We start from the raw sequence: 27,002 nt of genomic DNA, 5'->3' as shown, positions 1-27,002 counted from the left end.
AACCCAAATGAGAGACCCATGTGAGCTTTGGAAAGTAACTCAGGGCTCTTGGAGCAACAACTTCTGGGGTGCCAAGAATGCTCAGTGTGATCTAAATAAAGTGTGCATTTTCTAGGTGGCACCACAGACCTCTCATTCCATAAGTATCGGTAGGACTAGGGGAGGGCCAAACTGAGGCCCCCTAAAGAGCAGAATCCAGAGGACCCTCTTAACTAGGTGACACTAGATATTCAGCCACATTCTGAATCAATTAGAAAACTGAGCATCTTATATGGTTTAGAACTAAGTATTTTACAGTTTCCAATTCTCTAAAATTTGTTAATCTACATATTTAGTGTTGCTCAATCTTCATCTATTTCTCAATCCCCAAAAGTCCAGATTCCACCCACCAGGAATGTTTTTTTACTTTTGCACATGCTATTCCACCTCCTGTAAATAACTCTGACCCCAAACCATCTATCTGCTTCCTCTGATAACTTCTCCTCATTCTGAAAGATTTAGTTCAGGGAAACCACTTTCTCTAGGACACCTTCTGTGATTTCATTTCCGATTCCTTGGGACAGTCATTGCCCTCCTCAGTGGTACCAAAGTAATCCTCCTTACATCACTACATTGCACACCATACTATTAAATTTTCATTATAACTTCTGCCTTCCCCAAAATTCTGAACCTCTCTGGTCAGTTGTATATCTATTTGTATTCCAGAGCCAAAACCCAGTACATGCTTGCTAAAATGAACTAAACTCAATCCATAGTGCTATCTTTTCAAATGCAACCTCAACAAGGCTTTCCCTCAATCTACTCTACAATAGCACCTTTTTCAAGCTCTAGCCCCTAACCTTTATTTTTTTATAACATCACATACTTACATTACATTATATATTTATCTTCCTTATCCAGGATATGAGTTTCACGAGGGCAGGGACTTTGTTTATATTTTTGGCTGCTGAATCCACAGTGCCTAGAATAGGCAGGCATTCAATAAATGTTGGATAAGTAAATGAATGCACTAAACATGTTTGAAATATTTCAGCTTCTTAAAGCTTCAATTCATTGTATATCATTTTGCCAACCCACCTGCCACTGTTTTTATCATTTCCTTAATAATTTTACTTTAAATTAATTCATGATTTCATTGAAAATTATTTTCAAAGGAAACTACACATAGAAAACCAGTAAACTGAAGACAACCATAAAAATAGGTATATGATGATTCACAGGGCGCCTGGGTGACTCAATTGGTTGAGCATCTGACTCTTGATTTAGGCTCAGGTCATGCTCCAATCAACTCAGTGTCATGGGATCCAGCCCCATGTCTGCTTAAGATTCTCTCTCTCTGTCTGTCCCTCCCCTGGTCTGTCTGTCTGTCTGTCTGTCTCTCTCTCTCTCTCTCTCTCTCAAAAAGAAAACAAAAAACAAACAGGTATATGATGATTCAATTGAAATTGTCTGTGTGTCTCCCCAAATCATCTTGCAGACCAGCACTGGTACATACACTTATCACACTTTGGGAAATAGTGTTGATTTGATCAAACAGACCTTCGATTTCCAACCGTGCCAGATCACAAAGTATGTTATGCATGCTTTTCACCTACTACTGAAAAATATCCACAACCTAAAACTTTAGTGCCTACACCCTAAGCATTTCTCTGTCAGGGAAGCTTCAAAGGCTCAGCCCAAATACCACGCTTCTCAGATTGCAGTGAATGAACCTCAAGCACACACAAGAGTTTTTGTGTTTCATTTTCTCTTTAAAGGAAAAAAAAATTCTCACAGAGAAAGAAACACAATGAAAGACCCGTATTGACAGCTCTTACCCAGAGACTCAACTCTGAGATTTATCTATTTTGTGGCCTGAGACACGGGCAATTTCTGAGTCTGTGTGATGCCCCAGAATAGGAAATATGGCCAAGAGTCATTCCAAACAATGAAGGGATAACTTCTAAATATATTAGTACTTGTAATCAGTTTCCATAAAAATCCCAAATTTTCTTCACTTTTCAACAAAGTCAGTATTCTTCTTTAAGAGCCTTTCAAAATTAGTTGCAAAGTTCAGTTTTTTAGAAAACTCCTTGCATCTAGTTGAAAGATCAGTCTTCAAACTTTCTCTCTCTGACTAAAAGAAAACATGGGATGTTTTCAGTTACAAAAAAGAAATTTTTCCAAGCATTCGTGAGAAATTGGCGATTTCTTACCTCTTAAAATGGTATAACTATACACAAATATTTTAAATCTATTCCAAGTAGCTAGTCTTCAAGATTATAAACAGACAAAGAATCAGTATGTTCCAACGTGACATGGTAAAAAAGAAAACTAACTTCAGCAGTCACTGATGGCTTCAAAAGTATGCTGTCTGCTGATCCAGAGTGGATTTTTTTTCTTCCTTATTTAAAATGAAACACAAAGATTTAATAAGAAAAAAAAACAACCAACATTTTGTTTGCCACTACAGACATATGTGTATTAAAATATGTATTAAACTTTTATTATACAAACAATATACAACTCTTTTCCTATTGTTTTGCTGTCCTACTGTTTGCTTTTCCTGCTGTTTTACTAAGAGAGCTGTTCATATATCACTAGCATTTTTGAGAGACAGTACTTTGGAGAGAAGCACTTCTCAAATGTGGTCCTGTGGAATCCTGGATGTTGTGGAGTATCTTCTAGGAGGCATGTGAGGTCAAATCTCTTTTCCCAGTGATACTACTGTGCTGACATTTGAATGAAAGGTACAAAAGCAATGATGGGTAAAGCAATACTGAGGGCTTAGTGAGAATCAAGACAATGGCACCAAATTCTACTTAGTAATCATTGTACTCTTCACTGCCATGAACTCCAAGTAAACACACAAACACACACAATATAAAAACCATTTCATTTAGGAATATTCCTGAAGTCGGAAACATTATGAATTTATTAAACTTTATTAAAATATTATATTTTACTAAATCTCAACCCTTCTTACATCTTCTTAATATTCTGTGACCCTAAATGGGAAAAACAAATAAAGCTTTCTGCTGCATGGTCAGGGACAGTACTTGTGCAATTGTTTGAATTGTGAGCTGAAATAGTTGGTTTTTGGCAAAACACCATTTTTATTTGCAAGTACAACTGACAAACAATGGTTATTCAGACTTGGATACTTGGCAGACATCTTTTCAAAAATGAGCAAAGTGAGGATGTCACTTGAAGAAACACAATTGACAATTATGTATTGTCAATGATAAAATTCAAGTTTTCAAATGAAAATTGGAATTTTGTGAAAGTTGTATCTATCAGTATGAGCTTGACAGCTTTCTAATAACTTTTCTGTTGAAATTTTAATGTTAATGAATATGAATTTTTAATAGTCTACAATAACATATGTCATATAACTCAGTGAACATAACTCAGGAAATCAATATTTTCCAAATAACCAAGGTATGATGTTACAAATTCATGATGGCTAAAAGATCCATTCAAAATGAAAGATATACCAATGGATTTTAATATAAGCAATAAAAAAATTCATTGATATGGTTTCAGATCCAATACTTTGACTAACTCTTAAGAGACTACCACTTGTCGAGTTTTAGTGTAGTATCAAAGAATGTTTACCATTACCTAAAAAAACTATAAAAATATTCCTCTTTATCCAACTACATGTATTTATAAAGCTGGATTTTCTTCATATTCATTAGCCAAATAACACTTAGCAACCTATACGGAAGCAAATATGAGAAGCCTGTTTTCTACTAAGTCAGACATTAAAGAAATTTGTAAAAGTATAAAATAATGCCAATCTTCTCACTAAATACTTTTGCTGTAGAAAATGGAGTTATCTCGATTTTAAAATGTTATTGATGTTAAAATGTGATGGGCTTTGTATTGTCTTTTAAAATAAATATTTATAATTTCTCAAGATAATTTATAATACAGTGGACATGGCATGAACACATAAACAGAATTTCTCTGGAGCCTCAATAGTTTTTTATTCTTATGAATGTAAAGGGTTCCTGAGGCCAAAGGATTTAAGAAGTGCTGTAGCACTGAAGAGAGTGGAATCTGTAAAAGCCCACAAATTATAATGCAGCCATTCATTGACCATGTGACCCCTCACACAAGTCATTTCATTTCTTTTAACCTCAGTTTCCTTATCTGTAAAAGGAAAGATGTTTTTCCATCTCATGGGGCTATTAGAATTCCATGAAGTACATGGCTACACTGTCCTTAACACACAATAAATTCTTCATAATTACTGGCTGCCGATATCACCTTCATCTTGTCCTTGTTGGCCAACTAATTAAGTTGACACTTGTGACAGCTGTTTGGATTTTGACAGAGAGCAGAAACTGCCCCCCAAAAGAGAGATAAGGGTGAACTCTCATGGGTTATATGGCCACGTAGCTATTTGGCCTGAAACACAATTTACCACAATACTACCTGACACAGTCTTCCCATCAGGCCACGCTCTCTTCCTACCAGTTGGTTCAAACGGAGAATAAAAGCCAAGAAAGGGAGAAAACTCTATCACTTCCTGAAGCCACCTAGGTTATCTCTATTATCAATCACTAGCTCTTGTGTATGTGTGTGTGTGTGTGTGTGTGTGTGCGCGTGCGCATGTGTGTTTGTGTGTGTGTAGCCTGAGGTGGATATTCACAGTAGAGTAAAGCAATCACTTCTAATCCACTTTTATAATAGTCTTGGGATTCAAATGCAGTTGACATATGTAATCTTTGACAGTTTTTGCCATGGTCTTAGGGAAAGACAACCAGCCCTGTAGAATGAGGTGAGAGAGACACACACACATACAAAAAAAAAAAAAGCAAACAAAAAAAACAAAAAAAAACCTTTTCCTCATTTTCCATTTATTCTTTAAGTCCTGTGGAACAGGTACATAAACTACAAAAATGATCATTTCTCTATTTTTCCCTATTACTTTTTTCCATAATTTGAAAACATAAAGCTCTTTCCACTGGCTGCCTTTCTAATTCTTCTTTCTATTCTTGTTCCAGTGCAAAAAGAATTTTGCCAACGAAAGTGCTATAAACAGCCATGCCCTCACTGAAAAAGGCAATATGCCGTCAGCCTGACATATACCTCGCTTTTCCGCTCATTGTCAACACTGTGATTGATGGTGTAGTTCATTAATGTAGGACGATTGTCAGCTTTTCCTGAATAAATATAAAAAGAAACAAAGAAATCCCCACCCTTTTCAGGCCAGAGTGAATTATTTCCTATTTTCCAGGCTTAGGTTTAAAGATCCATAGCACATTCATCTCAAAATAAATAATGAACATACCCTTTAATAGAAGAAATTTTAGTTTGGGTTCAGGGCTGCAATATTTTTGAAAGGGAAGGAAAAAAAAGGAGGAAAGAATGCTGTTCAAAAGAATGAAGCAATTTTGGCACCTGAAACTGTACTTACTTTAAAGCAATATTTCATCTTTAGTATACATAGTCATGTAAAATGCAAGAAATTATCACCTTTGGAAACCTGTAAAGTAAAAATGATCTGTCATGTTCTAAACCGCACGTAGCAAGAATCACAAGGAAAGAAAGCAATGGAGTGGATGGATAATTAGCAGACTGATTTATGGGTGGATAGGAAAGGTGACTAACGTCAGTCCACATCAAAAGGAAGTTTTATGGGAATAACAAAAATAGGTTTTCCTTTCTATTTCTTTACTCATATGCAAGTTAGGAATGTTTTCATTGCCAAACACATTTACATATATAAGCTGAAGAAAAGTAAGATGGTTATGTCTTGGTCACATTTGTCCTTTTATCAGAAGGCATTGCCTCTGTGACTTTCTTCTGCACTGGCAACCTTATCTTTCTGCCTGTTTGAACTGTCCTAACTGGGTCTTTGCTAACTCCGATAGTCACAAGATCAACAAACACCAGTGGGTGTGTCTTGCTTTTAGCTTCAGTGTACTAAAAGCAAAAACTGAAACAAAAACGTCCTTGTACATATGGTGCTCACAAGTTGATGAACATACAGCATTTCACTCTGGGCATTCTGTTCCTATGCAGATTTTCTTGGGTGGTAATGTGCTAATGACAATAATAATTTATTCTGAAGATGTGCTAAATTTCTTGAGTCGAATTGTGAAGTATTTTGAATACCACTGGAAGGCACGGGAAACTGAGAACTGTAGGAAAAGCTGGCACTCTGCCACCACTTGAAGATTGTAATCTGATTGTAATAGAAGGCGATTACTGAAGACTAACCAGAAGACCCTGGATGATTTCTTCTGAAAATGACAGCTTCCTCTTAGAGTACATATGCAGGGCTCTATTTTCAGGATGTTCTAACTCTTAATAATGTAGATAAAGAGACTTGAGCTCTTAACAACAGCTGACAGTGAGCACTGACTACACACCAGGCACAGTTATCTCATTCAATCCATGCTCCAACTGTTAGGTCTTAACCAACATTTCTCCCACTTTAAAGATGAGGAAGACAGGACTCAGATTATGCAAGTGACTTATTCAAGGTCACAAATGAGTAAGTGGTACTAGCAGAATGGTCCCCTAGCTCTTTCTGACCTCAGAGCCAGAATTGTGAGCATGAGAATGTATGACTTCTGAGTAAGTCTGAAATGTTGGGAGGGTTTGTATCAAGGAAAAGAGCAATCTCCACTTGGCTTTAAAATGCTTTTTGAACTGATATCCATTTGATTTCTCATTTCCTTCTCACCCTAACCACATTAAGTCAGCAGAGATATTTTGTTCATTTTACAGATGAGAAGAAGCAAGTCCAGAGAGGTTTAAAAAAAAACTGTCTTAAGGCTCAGCAGCCACGACTACAAGAGCTGTGACCAAAATCTGGATCTTCCCATACACCATCACTTTGCTATAAAGCAGCAAAGCAGAAAAGCAAATAAACAAATCATCAAAGCTTATCAAGGTCACTCGGTGGAAAGGTAGCTGTTGCCATATTTTATTTTTCAACTGCATAGCTTGTCATATAATAAATGCAGTGTTTCCCTACTAGCAACCAAGTGCTTTGGGATTCTCCAGATCTCCTGTGTGTCATGTTATCTCAATGGTTTCAGTTGATGGGACCCTGAATTTCCCAGGATGTGGGAAGGCTCTAAAGGTCCTGAGAAGTTTGAGGTGGAAGCAGTAAAACTGCTTAAAATCAACAGCCAAACCCAACAGAGTGTAAACTCTTCCATAAGTAGCCAGTCAGCAATATATCTGCCCGTACTTCTTTAAACTTTTTTTTTAATGTTTTATTTATTTTTGATACAGAGAGAGACAGAGCATGAGAGGGGGAGGGGCAGAGAGAGAAGGAGACACAAAATCTGAAGCAGGCTCCAGGCTTTGAGCTGGCTGTCAGCACAGAGCCCAACGTGGGGCTCGAACCCACGAACGTGAGATCTGACCTGAGCTGAAGCCGGAGGCTCAACCGACTGAGCCACCCAGGCGCCCCTGCCCATACTTCTTAAATAGTCACAGCAATATTTCAAGCATGTCAGAAAATAATAGAACTCAGTTGTGGGAAATGAGAAATTCTAAAGAAGAAAAAGTCCACTCCTGCAAACTCCAGGATTTACATGTCACAGGGACCCAGAGACTATAATGCGAGGGCTCCCATAGCTTCACAGTAAATTAAGATGGATGTATTTTTTTGGAATCTATCAGGGCCAGGCCTTGACATTCTTCCAGAATACCCTATAAAGGAGGAGGTAAACCACAAAGCAGTACATTTTTCCAGTCAAATCTCATAAGTGTCCCTAACTGATAATGTTCACCTTCAGAATTTTATGATGCCAGAGAATGAAGCTTCACCTACCATATCTCTGACTTCAACAATCCAACTCACAGTAGTTCTCAGTGTTTGTGTCCTTCTCCTAAATATTAACAACTGGGACAGTGTGCATTTTCTGGTTCTTAAAGATGTGTTGAGTTGTAGGCCAATGAAGAATGTAATGAACCAACACTGGTAATGTACATAGAACGGATTTATTCTGTATTCCAAAGGACTCTTCCTTCCTATTTTCTCCCCAGTAGCAAATCGAAAATTATATTTGTAACCTGATTTTAAAGCACTCTAAACGTACATTTCTCAAAGCTATTAACCGAGTTTGGATAGTGTTTTATATTTCTTTCCTGTACATTTATTAAGGGACATCCAAGACAGAGAAATTAAAGATCAAGGAATATCAGAGTTGTGCATGTTTTTGTCTCTTCTGCATAAAACGAAATAGAACATCAACTTTCAAAATAAAACATTAAAAAATTATGAAATTAGAATGCAGTGGTTCCTCAACCTTTTATGGGCTGTAGACCCTACTGAGAATTTAATAAAAGCATCTCCTTAGGAAAATGCCTATTACTTAGTAAAAAAAAAAAAAAAAAAAAAAGTTCTATCTGTTGTAAAAGTTTCCCTGTTCCTCACTCCCTGAATTGCCCATAGGTTTAGAATCCCTGAATCATAATCCCCAAAAACATGAAAAATCAGTTCATCTAACTGACCTGTCCTATGTGCTAACAGTTACAGGTGGCAATCACGGCTTAACATTGCGAGTGCAGTGGCTGAGTTTTACTGTAACCCATACCTCCTGACCCCTCTCTTCTCTTCTTCACTGGATGCATTCCTCAGTTTATGCATGATTGTTTAAAGGAAAATTGAATTAGAAACACTGTCTAGAGAGCTGTCTTTGCATCTCTGCCATTTAAGATGCAGACCTTGAGAGGGGGGGCCTCACCATCAAGAGAAAACAGTGTGCATTCTTAGGCAATAAAACCAGAAGGGTCACACTTCCAAGAGATAACTGGGGCTGAAAAGGAAACCAAGCTCTTTGGGGAGCTGGGTGACACCACAAATGAATTGTGTAATGATTTCCACTGGGGGGTTGAGTGGGGCTGACACTGGGAGTCCTTCGCCATTGTCCCAGGGTGGTGGCAACTGTGTCCATTTTTACAATCTAATTTTACAATAGATTAACTTGGAAAAAGCTGGATGGCAAAGAGGCTGTATGAGGCATATGAGTGGAACCAACCAATTCGGTCATTAGTGAGTGCAGCACTTTGATTCCATTCTGAGAGAGAAGAATACATCAAGAGCCACAATTGCCAAATCAGAAAGCATCCAAGGACTCCATTTCAGGTCAATACTACTTTTAATATCACCTAAAAGTTAGGTTTGCAATTTCACAAACTCATACAAACAGTCACAGTCATGCCTAAAAAAGGTCTCTTCTGGGTTCTCACTGGTGAAGAAATTCAAACACTGAATCTATTTGTCAGACACATACTCAACTATGCCTAACACATAAGAAAGTTTGGCTCCTAAAGGAAGTAGGAAAACAACTCTAATTTTCTATTCTCTATTAAGAGAAGGTTTCTAACTTGTTCTCTGCCTTATAAAGCTGTAGAAATGAGTCTGACTTGCAGAATTCTATTTTTAAAAACTCTTCCTATTTACATATGCTTTACTTCTCAAAAGAATGTCACCTTCCTATTAATGCAACAGTTAACAAAAGCAGTGTCAGAAACATGCCATTGGTGGGGGCTCTGTTTCTCACTTGCCATGTTTTGATTGGGATCTGTGTTAATTCACATACCCTCAATGTGACACAACTGAAAATTATCATTGTCAATACAGTTTCCCAACAATCTCAGAACCCAGGCAATTAGTATAAATAAGTCGTTGTCGGCAAAATAAAGAATGCCATCTAATGTCTCTGATGAATAAAAGAAACAGCTGGAAGAAGAAGGAGAGAGCATAGAGAGAGAGAAAAAAAAATGGACCTAGAACTTTATTATGGGCTCCAAGTAAAAAGAAAAACTTTATATGACAAAATAAAGACATACAAAAAAAATAAACATGCTTAGAAAATCATTATCCAATATACTTTTAAGCCAGCTCTGAAAACAGCTTTTCTGAAATGCTTTTGGATGACTGTTTATATGTGAAAATCAACATTTAAATTGTGCTACAAAGCTTATCGTGCACTACATAAGCAGTTCTAAGACCTCTAGAACAACATAGCTTTGGGTCTAATCCACTGAAAACACACTGTCCGCACATGAAAATTTTGTCTGCTTTGGTTGGGGAAAAGTGAGGAATGTGCTTGTCTTCAAGTTAGAAGAAGGTCAAGAAAGCATTTTTTAAAATATATTCCTCCACAGATGACCAAGTAGTCAGGGCTGCTTCATGCACCTGAGAGGTTTGCCAGCCAAAATGCAGATCGATTCCTGAAAGAAGCATTCATACCTTAAATATGCATTTATGCTCCCCCCCCACAAGATGCACAGTTCCAACTTTCTTTTTCCAAAATCAGGAGTTCAGAAATGAGGGGAGTTGAAACACATTAAATTCTGTTTGCTGAAACCAATGGCAAGTATCATAAGATATTAAGGAAAGAAAAACCTTAGCAATCAGATAGATCCCAGTTATACAACAAATGTGAGCATTGATTTTGCAGATCACTTTCTCCAAATTGGAAAGCAACTCTCTGCCACAAAATTTAATGAGGACAATGATCCATTTAATAATGTTGCAGGAAATATATTTTATTCTGTAACCTGTAAGAACTGCTTCATGTTCACTACTTTTCAGAATATTAATTCACCTAACCATCTGAAGAACTCATCAGATTTCCATAAGAATAAGGTTTGTGTCTTCTAAAATAAGCAGTACAATCAAAAATAAAATAAAATGAGATCACTAGAAGTATATGAAATCAAATATTTGATCCAAGAATTCTATGTCTAGGAATCTATCCTATGACTATAATCAAAGCAACAGTAAAAGATGTTCATCAAAGTGATATTTATTGCCATGAAAAACTAGAAATAACCAAATATCCAATAATGAGAGAATGGTCAATAAGATGCTAAATTACTACTAAAACATTTTCCAAAAATGCCTAGATGATGTTGGAAAATTCTCATGACATCATATTAATGAGAAGTTATAGGACTGAAAGCATTATATACAGATGGTCAGGTTTTATGTGTTTATAGTTAACTATTCTCCTCAGTTATGCCACATGATAATCACTGGAATCTTTGTGTGTGTGTGTGTGTGTGTGTGTGTGTGTGTGTGTGTGTATGGGTATGTGTGTGAATGTATATAGACACACACATATGCTTTATTTTTTTAATTTTTTTACGTTTATTCATTTTTGAGAGAGACAGAGTGTGAGTGGGGAAGGGGCAGAGAGGAGACACAGAATCTGAAGCAGGCTCCAGGCTCAGAGCTGTCAGCACAGAGCCTGACATGAGTCTCAAACTCATGGACTGTGAGATCCTGACCTGAGCTGAAGTCAGGCGCTTAACTAACTGAGCCATCCAGGTGCCCCTACACGCATATACTTTAGTTATATATATATACAAGAAATAAACTTTTTTAAAAAGGGAAAGAAAAAAAAAGGAAATATATTCCAAATGCATCTCTGGATAATAACACTAATGAATTTCTTTAGGTTCCTTTTTTAAGTTTTCCAAAAATTCCAGGTTTTTTACAACATGTAATATCAGCAAAAGGATACTTGAAAGAAGTCAAGATGGCTTTTACCAGTTTAAATTCTAATTAACCTTATTTCTTTTACACTTAAGGGATGTACAATGCCAGCAGTAGAAGATGATTTCCATGCTGGGTCCCAAGGCACTCCAGGAGTCTGAGGGCCCCTGTACAGCTGAGTGGGGAGGCCTGGCCAGTAGAATGATACTCTAGGCTTATGTTTTCCTTAATTACAGAAGGTTTGCCTTTATTTATGGTCTCTATATTTTTAATTTGCTGTCAAGTCAAACCCTTTTCAATTTATAGATGAGAAAACCATGACCCAGAAAAGGTAAGGGTCTTGCTTTGCATCACATAGCTTGTTAGTAGAAGATCTCAGATTAGAACTCAAAGACCCTAATTCAGTTGATCCTGTGTCCACCATCAGATGTGGTTCTGCCTGTCCAAGGCAGAGCACATGTTGTCAGCTAATTGCTTCCCAGTGGTAAGAGGGCCACACAGAACCACTCACATTTTCTTGGAAAGCATCCCTCTTACCACCCTCCCCATGACTATAGGAATTGAAAAAGTAGCACTGTTTAAGAAATGCCACTAGAAGTCAGTTGAAATGAAATATCAGACTTCCTTTACTATGTCAATCTTGGTCTTAAAGCCTCTTTGAAAATGATCACTTGCCTCCTTAATCTTTAGAGTAACAATTCGTAGTACAAATATGAGAATAATGGCTGATCCACTGAGGACAGCTTCCTGTCACCCATGAGGTAACCATTTCATACAACACATACAAAACTAGCAAAACAAAATAGTTCAAGGATTAAACAGTATGTGATATTAGTACAGCTGATACTTGCTTTTCCATGCAAAGGAAACAAGCAGGAAACCCCAAAATCATTTCATTTTATATTTGTGGTTGGGTTTTTAAAGTATATCAGAACTTATATTGCAGTTATGTTTTACTTAACCAAAATCTAAAATCCAGGCAATCTTCAAAATACTAACCATTGTACCAAAATACCCAATACAAGTACTTTCAGATACTTAGTGCTGGAATCATCTTTAAATGATGATGGCTGGTGAGCAGACAAGCAAATGAATAAACTATAATTATTAAAACAAAAGACCAAAGGCATGCCAGAAAATAGCATGAAAAAAGTTTCGGTTAGGTATCTGACCAAGAAAAGTCACAATATCCTTCCAGATGAGATGGATGCAGGTGGGTGGATAGATAGAAATGGAGAGAGGAAATACAGTTTGCAAAATTCAAATCTAGACAAATAACCTTACCTAGAAAAGTTACCTAAATCTCCATTTGCAAATGTAAAACCAACTTCTGCTCTTACATCTTCAATATCCTACCTGCCTGTTACTTGCACAACCATTTCTTCATGAGTTCTATTGTTCCAAAAATTATTTATCTTCTTGCAAGCAAAGAGGAAATGGTCTACGTTAGGTTTAAAACCCCGGAAAATACTCCCCCAGAAGCATGACTAGTTTGCATCTTTTGGACAGCAAAGATCAAAGTGATTTAAAATGTTTATTTTTAAAGTAAACCATTTACCCTGATCTTTGGAAAAACCCCTTTCACCCTTCAAGAACTGTATTTGTGTCCACAACTCTTTTAGGGACACACCAAAATCACACTCCATTCAAGATGCCTCGCAGAATTATTGCACTTGGTTTCTCTGACACTATCTCATAATGTCAGCTGCATAGACAGTGACCCAAAATGGGGCAGGAAAATGCAGAAGGCTGGATCACGAGCCCGAGGGCCACCACGAACCCAGTAATGAGATGCTGTGTGCCACACGGCTCTCTAATTGAAAAAAGCTGCAAAGAAACAATACTGAAGGGGAAATCATAAACACTGTTTCTTGGGATCACTTAAGAAAATAACCTTCATGGATCTCCAACTTCTGTTTATGGAGAAGGAAGTTACAACCGCAAGTCCGGCTCTTTCCAAACTATAGGCAAACACCATAAAATCGTCAATACCAAATGCCACAAGGACTTTGCAGGAGGATGAACATTTTCCTTTTTGAATCTGAAGGATGATTTGAATTTCATCAGGGTCACTGTATCTGAGGGAGTTTTCCCAGCCCCCTGACTCCATTTCACATCTCAAACACAACCCTTCTTTTATGAAAACCCAGTTTAAATATTAATGTGTGTTTTCTTAAGGAAGTGGAAGGCAAATCAACTTCCTGGTACCCAGGGTATCTGATTTCTAAAATGGTCTAATGCTGATTGTCACAGCTCTACCAGATGTGAGGGGTGAAGCTCTATAAAAACGGAAAGGCCGGCTTTCAGGCTCACTGCTGTGCGGGTCCCACGCCTCCCTGAGCTGCATCCTCTGAGAGTATATTTTTGTTAGCTGACTGCCGGAAGCCCTCAACTGCCCCCCAGTTGTTTTGTGATCCTATAAGGACCTTCCCAGCCCTGCTGTCAGCCCAGACATTAAGAGCATGTTTGTGTTAGTAAGTTTTGGGGGCTGGTTAAAATAATAAGTATTATCATCAGCATCACCGTTTCAGCAGAATAGAGGTGGGTGGGGTTCAAGAGCTGGGCTCCAAAGTTTGCTAAAAAGCCTATTTTGAGAAAACCTTTGTTCTAAACTCTCTTGTTTACCTCCTGCACCAAGAAACAATGTCTTTTGTTACTAAGCCCCCCTTCTTTGACTGTTAAGTTTGTTTACTGACATTTTCAATACCAAGCAATACAAAGAGTATTTCCTCGTATTAATTCCAAATGTCACAAAGAACAAAATTTGGTTCCAAAGAAGCCTGTCTAACTAGATAAGATGCTCTTGCTTAGGAAAAAATATAATGAAAATAAATCTTGCTCTTAAATGTGGACCACATAACCTTAGGGACCCTATTCTTTGCCTTCCTTGCTATATTATTCAGAAGCTGTCTGGCTTGGTATCTCTCTAACCAGGCCAGGCCACAGTGACTCTAGTATCAGCTTAGAAATGCTGACATGTGATTTGAAGAACATGAACCCTCCATGTTAGCTAGAGTCCATAATTCCCACCAAATAACTATTAAGATAAAAAATAAAAAGATTGTTTATAGGTCGGTCTTATAAGATACCAGAGGATGACCTCTACAGATAATTTATTGACTTTCAAATACATTTCTTCTGCAAATATTTGTTGAGCACCAATGAGGCCAAGCACAGGGGACATGGTGAAGAGCCCAAGCAGACACATTTCCTGCCCTCAATGAGCTTACAGACTAAAGGAGGAGGTAGACAGCGATCAAATTGTCACCTAAGAAGCATATTGTTGGGGTGTCTGGGTGGCTCAGTCAGTTAAGCGTCTGGCTTTTCAGCTCAGGTCATGATCTCACGGTTCGTGGGTTTGAGCCCCACATTGGGCTCTGTGCTGACAGCTAGATCAGAGCCTGGAGGCTGCTTCAGATTCTGTGTCTCCCTCTCTCTCTCTGACCCTCCCCTGCTCGTGCTGTCTCTCTCTGCCTCTCAAAAATAAAAACATTAAAAAAAATTTTTTTAAAGAAGCACATTGTTATAGCCCAAGATAGGTGATCTGAAGAAAAGCGAGAGAATAAAAACCAAGAGGTTTTCCTGAAAGCGAGGTTTGAAGGATGAGATAAATAAGCACAGAAGACAAGCTCTGCAGAAGGATTAAACTGCAGAAGAGCCCAAAATTATAGGGAGTATGAATTTGGCTAGAGGACGAAAAGTGCTGGGCCATAGCGGGAAGAGGTTTGGGGGTGGAGGAGTTGTCACACTGCTAGGGTCTTGCCGTGCACTGTGGCCCGAATCTGGATGGATTCATCCAGAGAGGTACCACTGAAGGGTTCTGGCTTAGCTTCCAGCACATCCCCATCTCCTACATAACTTGGCAAGATCTCATCCAAACTAAAGGCATGACACTCTCTGTCCCATGCACGTATCTCAAGCTCACACACATCCCAATCAAACGTGTTGAATTTTAATGGTAGTCTTCAGTGGTGCAAAACAGAGCCTCCAGTTTAAAAGGTATGCCTCCCTTCTAAGTCAGTCTGATACAGTGACAACCAGGATAGATAGAGATACAGATGTAAAATTTCACAAGTAATCTCTTCCTTGTAAGTCCCAAAATTATTTTAAATATGGTTATATTGACACTCAGCTTTCTAAGCACCAATGTAAAATTAAGTTTTACAAGAAAAAGAGACCATCTGTGAGTGTATCAAGTGAAAGAAATCTTTCAAGATTTCTTCTCCAAACCTTTTAGGAGTCGTGATCACCAAATCTTACCACCCCAGCCTGACAGGAAATAGATATTGAAATAAGGCTACATGGTAGCCAAGAGATTCAAAAGTGTTGTTTAATAGTGAAAATAGGACATGAAGGCAAAAATGCAGAAAACAAGCATCTTTCTCTAATGACTATTTACCATATACACAAAATTAACAGAAATAAGAAAAAGCTTAGTCACATTATAATTAAAAATAGCTAGGATGTTTTGAATGATGCCAGCGATGGGGTACAATGCTAAATGCTTTCCAAAGAGCCTCATTTCTTCCTCATAACATCCTTGGGGGTAGGATCTCTTATCTTCATCATTTTCATTTTACAGATAAATCAAGAGGACCTAAAGTGACTTGCCCAAGATCACTGTGGTGAACAAGGTCTATTGCTGACCCCAAACACTATTTTCTCCTTCATCTGAAGTGTTAACATCTTCAATATCCATATAAGCACATTACTTCCCAGAATAAAAACTATATTTCCCACACTGCCTTGTTGCTAGGTAATCATGTGACCAAGTTCTGGCTAATCAGATGCAAGCAGAATTTGGTATGCAACATCCAGTGTCATTAAGAAGAGGTGGTCTGCCCTGCCTCTGCCTGCCTCCCTCCTGCTACTAGGAATGTGCTAGGACAGCCACAGTTCCACTCTTGACAGTAGGGATGAGGCCACTCTCCATATGGTAGAAGAATATAGTAGAGGGAACCTGGCTTGAGAGCTCGTTAGAGCAGAGCCTCCACCATAGCCCTGGTCTGCTTATCTCTCTAGGCATCAATTATATGAAATAATAAACTTCTGAGGCACCTGGGTGGCTGAGTCAGTTAAGTTTCCAATTCTTGATTTCATCTCAGGTCATGATCTCATGGATCATGGGATCGAGTCCTGCATCAGGCTCTGTGCTGACAGTGTGGAGCCTGCTAGAGATTCTCTCTTTCTGCCCCTCTCTAGCTCATTCCCTCTCCCTACCTCTCTCTGTCCCTCTCTCCCACAAAATAAATAAATAAACTTTTTTAAAAATAAGTAATAACTTCTATCTTCTTTAGATCACTGTTTCATTTTGGTTTTGGAGGGGCAGAACAGGGTACAGGTTCCCTCACTTGCAGCAAACTCTAATCATGGTTGCCATGCCACAAAGAGACAAGTGTGATAATCTGAGTAAATTATTTAACTTCTCTGTTTCTTAGTCTATATAATAAGATGGGCAATACCTATCTCAGAGTATTGTGTGAATGACATATGGTAAGATGAAATTGTGATATTTAGCACAGTCCCTGGCATATGATAAGCCCACAATAAATGTTAGCTCACTACCACCATATCACTCACACAACAGACCTCACAGTAAACTCTCACAGAGTTGATAAATGTCACTGAATTTTTCTCCATAACAATCACTTAAGCTCCACCATGCAGCCTGTACGTGAAGTTGTGGGCCCCATAATTGACACTGCTGGAAGTTGCAGGGGCTCCTCTTGGAGCTGATCTTGAAGATCCCTCTAGAGATAAGATGAATATAGCATAAGTGAAGCCAAAGTACCTGGGGGGAGCTGTAATTAATGTCTGTAGATCCCTGAATCTAGGCAGCTGTGGGACTTGGCTGTTTTCCCGTTCCAACTGCCTTCTGTTGCCACCTCACTTCCAAATGAATTCTCCCCTAAACTGGCCAGCCCTCTTCTCCTGAAAATCAGGAACACTGAGACTACCTAAGCTTCAGTGGGTTTTCTCCCCATCCTACCAGTCTTCACATAAAGAACATACATTATTCTGTAAGCACCGGGAGCAGTGGCAATTACTGTACATCTCGGTGTCCAACCACCTGGAATCATGCACTAAGAACTCTTAGTCATATAGAGGAATTACATCTTAGCCAGGAAGTCAGACCCTAAAGTTAAGGCAAAAATCACACATAGTCAAAATTACCCTTGAAAATCACTTATATCATCCATAGAGTATCACATAGGTGGATTTGTACTTATAGCCCACTAATATTTGATAACTACTGAACTAGACTAAAGAAAAAAGTCTTATATCTGGACATTCAAAATTTCCTGCTTTTAATAAAAGTATTAAATCTTTCATATATCTGGAGATGGGAGGAGACTCTGACAAGTTCTTCCTTTCCTCTCTTGATATTAAAAATATAAAACCTCAACAGAGGTACTATTTGTGTGTTGTGAGAAATGAAATAATGTTTATTAAGACGTGGTTTATAGAACTTAGCACTTAGCAGGTGGACCAATAATGTTTCCTACATTTAGGGGCACCTGGGTGGCTCAGTCAGTTAAGCATCAGACTTCAGCTCAGGTCATGATCTCACAGTTTGTGAGTTTGAGCCCTGAATTGGGCTCTGTGCTAACAGATCAGAGCCTGGAGACTGCTTTGGATTCTGTGTCTCCTCCCGACCCCCTGATCTTCTTCTGCTTACACTGTGTCTCTCTGTCTCTCAAAAATAAACAGTAAAAATTTTTTAAAATAATAATAATATTTCCTTGATTTGAATCTAGTACTTGCTCAATTGGACCCACAAACACAGTGTTCTCTGAAAAGCTGGATAGAAGTGTCCAGTGGCTTCCCCTATTTCCAAGCTGGCATTTCCAGTGGCCCCACTGACTTGCCAATCAGCCACCCTTTGTTAGTTACTAAATCACTTGATTCAGTTAATATGTGAGCATCATATGAATTTTGTGGTGCTGGTGACAGTTTACCCTCACTTGGGCAAATTTAAGGTGTTTGCTCTTTTTTCCCAACATACACAAGATTTTAAGCAACATTAAAGTAAACAAAAGAACTGTGGTTCCCAAGGAGTTCACCATTTCTTCTGTAGAATCTAGGTACCCAGGGCTCTGTGCCCATGACTAGGACACCATTTCTGGGGCTCAAGGTGGAAGACAGCTGGATACATACCTACTAGGCAACCAAAACTTAAGGCATGAGATCCATTTTTAGCTATATCCTTGGATCAAAGCTGACCCAGCTGGAAGACTCACCAAAAAGGCAAATCTTTCTTGACTTTTAGGTTGATCCAAGAAGTAAGAAAGGACTATACAAATGAATAAGTCTTTGGACCATCATCCACAGAAAACCACAAACACACTGAAAGACTGTCTTAATGGGAAAACTCATCTCAAACTCTAGAGCAGCATGTCCCCTAGAAGTGTAATGCAAGCCACAAACGCAAGTCATGTGTGCCATTTTAAATTTTCTGATGGCCACATTTTAAAAAGCTAAGATAACCAGGTAAATTAATTTTGATAAACATGTTTTCTTGAATCCACAATATTCACATTTCAACATGCAACCCATATTTTTAAAATATTGATATATTTTACAATCTTCAAGATCCAGTGTGTCTCTTTATGTCTCCATTTGAACTAGCCATTGTGCAAACGCTCCACAGCCACATCTAGCTAGCAGCTACCATATTGGACAACGTAGCTCTACAAGAAAGGTGACAGACTAGCAAGTCACAAAGTTTGTTTTGACTTTCATGGTGATTTAATTTTTTAATGAGTTGCCATCATTTAAAGTCAGATTTCACATTAAAATAGAAAATTCTGGCTTCTGTTGAAAGTTCCTATCCAGTAACTCTGTTCCAATGTTCCAATAGCAAGGAGCAGAGAGAGCTAAGAACTTGCCACAGTGCCTCCCTCGGAAAGGAGCATTCCAGATGCCACAGTGGCTCTCCGTCCCCATTGCTCCAGTTCCTTATACTTCCTGCCTGGCTGCACCCCAGTAGGTGAAATAAATAGCACGGTCGCCACCAACAGAGATAACATCAAAACTATTGGCTTGTTTAACGTGGTGAATTTTGAAAAAGAAATGCATTTATGTATTTGTACTTGATTTGTTTTCCTCCCGCTTGCCATTTATGTTACCATGAACCCTGAATTTAAACGGGGTCATATACACAAAGAAGAAACAAATCCTTGCTTATTGATTCAGGAAAAGACGGAAATCAGCCTAGGGAAAGAAGTGATCCTGTTTACTCTGCTTTTCAAATAACTGAAGACACAAGACTGAGAAGGCTACGAAGCATTAGAACACCTTGTTATTCAAATATATCACTAAAAAGACCTTGGTCTCTAAAAATACTAGTATATATAAACATTTTTCTGTCTGTGTTGCTGACTTCCCACATGTGGCTAATTGCCCATCAGTCTCCCCTCTGTGGCTCCCGTTTCTCTGAGGTTGGTTTCCTGTCTCCACCACCCCTGTCAAGACCTCAGGGCAGGGGGTCATGGTCGCTCCCAGCACCTCTCGTCTTCAGCCTCATCTCTTTTCTCTCCCCCTCATACTAGACACTTAAAAGTCTTCCACCACTTCTCTCTGCTCTGTATTTTCTAGCCTTATCAAAATCCTCCAGGGACATCGAGATTTACTCCCCAAGGTCTCAACTGAATGTTCAAGTCATTCCATCAGGTACCCTTCTTCACATCAGCTCAACAATAACATTAATAACACAATGACAGTGGCTTTAAGTGTGGTGTGGGTGGCAGTTAGCTTCTAAAGTTAGCGTATAAAATAAAAACTACATAAAGCCAGGGGCACCTGGGTGACTCAGTAGGTTAAGTGTCTGACTCTTGATTTCAGCTCAGGTCATGATCTCATGGTCAGCTCTACATCAGGCTCTGCACTAAGTATGGAGCCTGCTTAGGATTCTCGGTCTCCCTCTCTCTGTTCCTCTCCCACTGGTGCTATCTCTGTCTCTCTCAAAATAAATAAATAAACTCTTAAAAATACTTTTTTAAAAAACTACATAAATTCAAAATAATCCTTGAAAATCCCTTAAACTACACATAGCGTGTGGTATACATGTTTTTACAACATTACACGTTAATACCTATACACAAAGTTCCGATTCAGCGGATTTACATTTAGAGCTCCCTCAGAGGCATGTACATAGTGGAATGGAGACCATTATTTAAACTGTTCTTTTCCTCTGAGCTTTCATTACTTTTTTTTATTTTTTCTTTAACTACACATAGTTGAAATCTGAAGGATAACGGCATGTACAATGAAAACTGACTATGATAATAATTTTGTAATAAATACCACTGGCTGAGCACTTACAATGTACCGAGCCCCAACCAAGTACTTTATAAATATTCCATCATGATAGTCACAGAAATTCTGATTTTTTTCCTTTTTTTTTGTCCTTGTTGTATAGGAACAGGCTTGGAGTGATCAAATAACTTGCCCCAAATCTTGTAGTTAGGACGTTGCCGGGTCAGGAGCTGGACCCGGATCTTTCAAAGAATCCCCCGTTTGAGTAATAAAGTCAAAGTCTACAGCTTCATTCCTCTGGTCTTCTAACTATATACTGAAAATGTATCTATAATTCTCATTGAGTGAATCTGAGCATTCACTCACCTCCTCTCCATAAGACTATAAACCATTGCAGATCTTGGACCTGTCCTTTATTTCTGCTTCTCCACACATTTCTGTGTCTTCTCCAGTCAGTGAGAATCCAGTAAGTGTTTACAGATGGCAAGTATTTAGTACCAAAAGTTCAGAAAACACACAAACCAGCCATAATTCCCACGACTAGAGGAAAGTTTTAAAATGTTTATTGTTTAGAGTCCACTGGGGGGAAGGAGTCCCCCCTTCTCACTCAAGACTCCATGAGAAAACACTTTAGTAAGCCACTACATAATTTACATTATCTCATTTCTTCTGTAAAAATTATAAATCTCTGTATAATTTCCCACAACATTTAACAGGAGAATATTTAAATTAAGAAATGTCTTGTGGATATAAATGTCATGCTCATATAACTAAATATGCCACATTATATAACTAAATAATACCCTAGACTTTCTGTGTGTATCTGGTAACAGTATGGTAAATATAAATGAGAAAAAAATGAGTAATAATTTATGAAAACTGATTTGCATTTCCAAATATAAAATGTGTAAAATCCAACTAATTAGCAAGAGTCAGGGCTGAGGTGTTTCTATAGCAACTATAAAAATGCTAAATTATTTTTTCTCCAAAGTGTTTTATATCTGCCTCATTAATGTTTGTTTTTCTCATTTGTTTTGTGGATATTTCCAAAGTGAAAGGTTTCAAAGATTGCAAAGATGCTCTGCTTTGCCACAAAGTTCAAGAAGAGGTTTCCCACTGGAAGTGTCTCAGGTGCCGACAGCAATGTGCATGAAAACTACATTTGTAGAGATTCTTTCATGCCAGCAGCTCCATTCTTTGTTCTTAGCTTCCTCCTAAATTCTCCTTTTCTCTTATCACTCCTGATTGTTCACAGAGCATCTCTGCTAAGGAGATGTTAACCTAAGGTCAGTTTTTCATCTCGCACCCTTTGCTGCCACCCTGATAGTTCCTAAGAGCACCTGACCCAGGTGGCAGTGTCCATTCAGCTGAGGAAGATAAAGAGCCCCTCAGAACGGCTGTGGGGAACTTGGGCAGTGACCTCCATCCCCGGCTCTCAGTTTCCCCTTCTGAAAATCAGGTGGATGGACAATGGCCTCTCTCTAACAAGCTCTGCAGGTCTTTTTAGGGGCTCCCTGTTGCCTTCCATGTCAATCAAATCTCTTCACCAGGTTTTTAGTACCCCTGGCTCCCTCATACCAGCCCAACCTTAAACTTATAGTCCAGAATTTCCATGAGGCAGCAGTTCTTTAACCTTGAGTCAAAGAATCAATTGATGGGCTTCAAAGAGACAATGAGTTCCTTGAATTTCATGCAAACGAACTTCTATTTCAGTGGAAAGGTGCAAAGAGTGAGAATGGCTGCACTAGGCTCTAAATTCCCTGAGGGTAGAGCAATGTCTTACCCATTTGCGTCCATAGAGCCCAGCACACTACTTGGCAGAACAAGGCTCTGCCTTAACCCAGCAGTCCTTCGTGGAGTCCCCCAAATCCACTCTGCTCAATCCCCCTGCAGCCCTTCACGCGCTCTCGTTGGGGGGCGGGGATCCTCTGCACTCTCCTCACTTCCTCCTTGCTGCAGTTCTGGGCTGCTACTAATCTACCATGTACACTCTATCCCTTTAAACTCCTACCATACTCATAACCAGTACCATACAATCGCACTGAACAAGTTTATCTTGTCTGCTGTTTATCCTTCACAACTTGATTACAAACTGTCTGAGGCAAGAATCATGTCTGATATGATTCTCCTCTCCCTCATAAGTGCCTAGTACAGTGCAGCTCACAAAGTGATAAATATATCTGTCCAAGGCAAACTATGGGGATAATTAACAAAAATCAGTTAATCATCTAATTAGGTAATCAATGTACACAATAGGAAGAAGACACGCACATATAGCATAATAGTTATGTGTGATAAATATGAATATACCTAATATGGCAACCAACTTGATCTTATTTCCAATGACCTTTGATCCCTGCCTTAGAGGCAGAGCTCTTCCATGTGCTGTAGTCTCCTCTGTCTTGTGCTTCTGGTCATTAATTCATGCCTTGTTCATTACTCAAGCTCAGTAGCAACTTTGAATTTATTCTCAAATTTCTCTTTGCAACTTCCTTGCTTTAATTTAAATTTGCTTTCAGTTTTGAGACCAAAGACTAATATTCCATTATTCTGTAGTTTCCTAGTGTTTGGGTACTGGGGAAGCTAAAATATCTTAATCTGGAACGGTATTCACATAATCTCTCACCCAAATATGGGGCAGTGGTACTCACAGGGGGAATAAAAGAAAAACAGAGAGACCAATGTGTGCTGAAGATTATAAATTGCTCTTATTTCTTTAAAACTTGAATTCTAAACAGAATTCTCTTCTGATGCTCCAATTCCCTAAATTCTGTTGAGTGCCCCACAGAACAACCACACAGAACAATGCAAACAGCTCTGACTTATGGGTCTACCTGTGCATGTGTAGCCAGGCAACAGAGCGCTGTCACGCGCAGTTCATGAACACAGTCAATCCCGTACGTAAGCCCACAGGCATATGCATGTGTGTATAAAGGCAAGTGGGTTTTGCCTAAGAACTACCCAGCTCCACTTAACTCTAAGCCAAGTTTAATCAAACACTAATTCCCAGTCTTTTTGTTGGGTGTTATTTATACTTTCAGTAAAGCACATGGCATCACGTCTAAATGATCATGAACAATAGGGTATCCTTAAAGGACTGTACTGTTGACAAAGAGCACATACAACCAACCCAGCTGGAAGGGATTCACTTAGAATACCCCTTTAGCAATAGCTGTAATAATTTAATACCATTAGTCTCCGTCTCAACTGTAAATGGCCTTAATGGACCCTGCAGTGCTCCCTCAGATTCTATACCAATATTGGGGCCCAGCTTTTATGCTCACATTACTGCTGCTAATTGTAAAGCCCTTGTGTTGGATACAGTCGAGTGTTGCAATAAGTGTCTTCAGTTAACTTCTTAAGGGCACAGCTTTCAAAGGAGCATTTGTCAAGACGCTAGAAAAGGCAAGAGAACGTTTCATCTGGCTTCAACATCGAGGGGGATCCTGAAAAGTCTGATTGCCTCTCTCCTTCCTTCTTTACAACAAGCACTGTTGCTTCAAAACTTGTTAGCAGCCATCTCCTCAAAGGATTTATTTTGATAGTTCATGAATGTGTTGTCACACAGCATAATTAAAGCTTACAGAACTATTATCAAAACACAGAAGAAATGTGCTCAGGGAGGCTGATGGCTACCCGGCCGCCTGTGTCTGCTGCTTCCCACAGGATGTGCGCTGACTGACCAGCTGGCTTCCAAGTTCTGACACTAGGCATATGGAGGAAAGCAAGGCCTTGGGGTAAAGTGCGAGGGCAGGCTTCAGTGAGCAATCAATTACAAGTAACAGCCAACCCCTCTCGGTGACTGTGTATATTCCCACCATCACACACTGCCAGCTTGCCTCTATTTTGAACGCAATAAAACTTGTGGGGAGCCGACTCATGTGAAACTCTTAAAGATATATGGTAGGGATTAACCATAAAAACACTAATTAAGGATGGGCTAAGGAATCAGAGGACAGGCAAAAGCTTTTCTGCCTCACAGTTTGTAAGTGATGAAGAAGGAAAGACTAAAAACAGTCTTCTCTGTTTTTCTGAAGACTGGACATTGGGAAAAAGGTACAGGCTATTTGGGTAATACAATGTCACGTGCTTCTCAAAGTGACTCCTCACCTCATTGGTGGTAAATGAGTTGTGGATGGGCAGATGGACAGGGAGGAAAAGAACAGAACATGCAAGAACTTTCTTATTCAAAAGTTTCACTTTTTTAGCATTTGACTTTAAGAAATATTTTGTAATTCACTGAATGAAATAAGAAAAGGAATTGTGAAATTTAATGGTTATATTTCCAAATGGCCCTGAATTTAGACCTTGCCTTCCCATTTCTTCCTTCATTATAGCAAAGTTCCTGGACTTGTTTCTCTGCTTTGGGAATTGTGAAAGCTTGGGGCCATTTACAGTAATAAAAAGCTATCCCTCACTTGTAGAAAAGAGAACTCTTAAGCAAATATTAATTTATTTTCTATATCAGTGCCAGAATTTTCTAACTAAAAAAAATACTGTTTGTGCAATTCCTTTTTAGCAAAAAACTTTAGACAAAAAAAGAGAATGAAGACACGACTGAGTGCTCATTTTATCACGTGATATGATAGTTACATGATGGATAAAGTACTAAAATACATATGAAGCAAGAATTATGCCTATTGTACAGATAAGGAAAGGAAGGTCACACTGAACCAAGACAAGCCCTCTGACTAGTAAGGAAAATGCTGAAACTCAATCCACCCTGTCTGATGCCTGAGTTATTTTTTCGTAAGTCTTCCCATTGTCCTTTTTCCTCAAAGTGCATGACACTTGCTATATTGTGGGCCCTGAAAACATATTCTCATGGAGCTAAGCCTTTCGGACATAGGAGCCCTCCTCCACAATATTATTATATTTGCCAAGTTACAACTTTGTATGCTTTGGAACATGCAGATATTGATAGGAAAAATTATGTTTGTTTAATCTTTATATTACTTTGTCTTTTACTCACAAATACAAAATTTTAGCAGCTAGTTTCTGTATCTCCCATTCTATTCAAATTTATAGGGAAAGCCAGAAGCATCCTAAAAGGACAGCCAAATGTATTACTTACCATGAAATAGCATGAAGTGTGACAAAGAGAGCCCAGCCCACTGATAGGAAATCAATCCATGTAAAAATAATCAGGCCTTGCTGTCTAAATAAAATCATTCTAGGTTAAATGTGGAGGTGAGGGGAAGAGTGGGGAATCATGGAAGAAAGAGCCAAGCACATGAGAAACAATCACATTTTCTTAACAATTTATAGCTTTATGAGTTTGTTTCTTTGGAATCAAAATTCATTGCTTATATTGCTCTTGGAATTACTCAAGCAAGGAAAGATGAATTGCTGGTAAAAAAAAAAAAGTGATTTTAGGTAAGAATTTTATTTCCTAGACTGGGAAAGCTGACAATATTCAGACAAAATCTCTGTGATTTGGCCCACCCCTGATGCTGAGATCCTAGAAACCTACACAGTCCACAAGCCAACTTCCAAAGGCTCAACGGATCCAAGCAGAGAAGCCACTAAGGTCACTTTTCATAGATTTCTAATTGCCTGCTAGAAGATGTGTCCTGAGAATAGAAAGCTTACCCTCCCAAACTTCACCTGCTTGACAGTTGACAACCAGGACTATAAAACGATAGGGCTGATGCTTAACCAACATGCCTACCAGAACTTAAACATTTGAGTAACTATACAATTTTTTCAATTTAATGGCCTTGCTTGATATATTTTTGGAATTTCTCTTTTAGAAATTCCTTTATAGTCCTACCGCAAACCAAACCAAACAAAAAAACCCAAAACCATTACTCATACTTTTTATAACCTAATGCAACAAAGAAAAATCATCTAAGTTGACCACTTGCTTGATTTCCTAACATTTGACTCTTTCCAAACACAGCCCCCAAAAGTGAAGACTTCTCTCTATCAAGGATATTCAAAGTAATATGCTCCAGACTGAAGGGCAAACTAAGATTTAAAGAAATCATATAAGCCCATGGCTTCCCAAAGGGCAATAAGATGTACCAGTGGGCATATGCTTCCTTAAAAAATAAATATGTCATATGACTCTTTCTTATTTATGGTTTATAGAATCACTTTTAAGTGAGATGCATTGCCAATCAGAACTATTTTCCATGGCCCCTCGATCTGGAAGTAGACATGAAACAATAAAACTGAGGCTCATGGGTCAGCTAAAATGACCAATGATCGACCACTTAAAACAGAGACAGAGACTCATATCAATATAGGTAAAAAGAGCCACGTCTTCTGCAAGACTTCT

At 38.6% G+C, this 27,002-nt stretch overlaps 1 protein-coding gene across 3 annotated transcripts in view; it reads right to left on the bottom strand.

Moving 5' to 3' along the window:
- Window positions 1–27,002, bottom strand: part of EBF1 (EBF transcription factor 1) — a 388,330-nt gene that overhangs the window by 290,574 nt on the left and 70,754 nt on the right. The window lies entirely within an intron of this gene.

This window comes from Suricata suricatta, chromosome 6 (assembly GCF_006229205.1).
Source record: "Suricata suricatta isolate VVHF042 chromosome 6, meerkat_22Aug2017_6uvM2_HiC, whole genome shotgun sequence".
In the NCBI taxonomy this organism is placed as follows: domain Eukaryota; kingdom Metazoa; phylum Chordata; class Mammalia; order Carnivora; family Herpestidae; genus Suricata; species Suricata suricatta.
The sequence above is the reverse complement of the archived record's forward strand: the minus strand, read 5'-3'. Positions and strand labels throughout refer to the sequence as shown.